Raw genomic sequence first — 2500 nt, 5'->3', positions numbered from 1 at the left:
TTAATGGTATCGTAAAATGCAAATGGTTCATTATTTAAAACATCTGTTAGATATAATATTAACCTACATCCCAATGAAATTTGAAGTTAATATTTTATTGCAGTTGATACGTAATTTAAAGCAAAACATTTGATATAAACATTCATCCCAAAGAAATTTGAAATTAATATTTTTGTCATTTTAGATTTAGATGAAAAAATGGATATAAGTAATATCCCAAGTCCACAAGAACACTTGTGCTTGGGAGGACGAAAATTCTATATCTATATTGTCCGTGTTTAAATGTTTCTTAATGAAAGGTGAAGATAACGAACAGTGATCAATCTCATAACTCCTATAAGAATTACAAAATAGAGAGTTGGGCAAACACGGACCCCTGAATATACCAAAGGTGGGGTCAGGTGCCTAGGAGGAGTAAACATCCCCTGTCGACCGGTCACACCCGCCGTGAGCCCTATATCTTGATCAGGTAAACGGAGTTATCCGGAGTCAAAATCAGTGTGCCAAGAACGGCCTAACAATCGGTATGAAACAAGTCAGACAGGATTTGACCCAATGATGGGTTGTATTGGCAAACTAGATCGTTATAACGACCATAGATTTCGTAAACTAAATTCAAGTAACTCTTCTTTTAGCATAGTAAATGTGTAAAAATGCATACAGGTGACCGATGTTTGAAAAAATGCAAGATACATGACTTCTGAAATCCACATCCCTCGTCCCTGAATGATCCCGTATAACTATTAGTTGGTGTTCGAGATTAAGAGGGGGGTGGGTATGAATATGGAAAAAAAAAATGGGATAGAACCTATACACAGTAAGCCCCCCTCCTCTCCAATCATTTTCCAAATTCCGCCATCATAATATATATTGTACACGATATTTTATTAAATTGCCTTATTTTTCTGAATGCCCTATACGTTACTTTCTGTGTCTGTTCACACAAATGTTGTTATTGTTTGTTTTGTTTTGTTTGGTTTAAAAAGACCCTGATATGGAAAAAACAACAACCAGGTATTTAAAATCTTTTACATTTTCTATGGTAAAGTCGCTATTGTGAAAAACATTCTTTAGCATAGACCCTCTTTAAAATATAAATATTTTTGTTTTGTCTGTATTCACTTGTAACTTCCATTGATTACAATGCAAATAATAAATGTAGTACGTCTATTTTAACAGATTGGAATTCTGACCGAAAAAAAGTAGAAGGTAAATATAAGAAATAAACTTCATACAGGAGAGTAGGGACTACAACGTTTCACGCCGCATACTTTTCATGAAGCGCGTTATAGATATTCAATTCTTTTTTTAAAATAACACGCCAACGAAATCGGAATCCTTTACGGAAAATTACACATTTTTCAATATATATGATTGAACAGAGTAACCAGTAATAGGTTGATTTCACAATATGATTGATTGATTGTAAATTGTTTAACGTCCCACTCGAGAATTTTTCACCCATATGGAGACGTTACCATTGCCGGTGAAGGGCTGCAAAATTTAGGCCTATGCTCGGCTCTTACCGCCTGTGAGCAGGGGATCTTTATCATGCCACACCTGGTGTGACACGGGGCCTCGGTTTTTGAAGTCTCATCCTAAGGACCGCTCCATTGTTGAGTGTGGCGCAAAACATCGATCATATAGCATCTGTCCGTAGCAGTAATCCCGCTATATATCCAGGTTTCTGGGGGACTTCTATATACATGAAGCTAGTTTTCCGGGGGAAGAAATGGCTAGGAGGAGAGACTACTATATAACACCGGCCTTAGTTATAAAGAAAAATTCTCCTTTAAAATCCTCACGAAAAACTGGCTCCCGAGTAAGGTTTTCCTCAGAAAACTGACTATTTAGTATTAGTAAGATTCTCCCTCGGAAAACCAACTTCAGAGCAGATTTTTCCCTATGAAAGAAATCCTACTTCATCGTCAGTTTTCGGGGGAGAAATTCTACATTTACACCCATTCAATGAGTGGAATCTCCCCCTAGCCAGTTCCCACTTCTTAATTGAAATTCCCCTCTCTGTCTCTTTTGATATACTTTGTATTTACTGTTGTATTGATACAGCAATTCATCTTCATCACCATGTTCACTTTTATCAGCTATGCGAGAAGACGTCTCTAGTATATTTTCAACAGGATTATTCCAGACACCAAATTGACAAGGTGTATGTACTTGTACCTGTCAAGACTAAGTTTCCTTCTTTAAATTCCGTGCAATCAACTGTTGCATTAATTTTCAAAAATGTATCTTCAACTACGAATTTAATTGTGTATATAATTCGGTTAGCGCATGCATTATGGCTACTCTCAATAGATTACGAAACATGCTACACCGAAATACACAAATTTAAACTAGAATAAGCATTTAATAAGATTTTTTTAAAAGCCTCTACACTCATTTGACATTTATAAAATGATAAATCCTTTATAACTATCGCGTAAGAATAGAATATACTGCAGCACTAGTACTGCAATAGTTAATATTCGGAGAGAAACAT

The sequence above is a fragment of the Ostrea edulis genome, chromosome 5, assembly GCF_947568905.1.
Source record: "Ostrea edulis chromosome 5, xbOstEdul1.1, whole genome shotgun sequence".
Taxonomy (NCBI): Eukaryota; Metazoa; Mollusca; class Bivalvia; order Ostreida; family Ostreidae; genus Ostrea; species Ostrea edulis.
The sequence above is the reverse complement of the archived record's forward strand: the minus strand, read 5'-3'. Positions refer to the sequence as shown.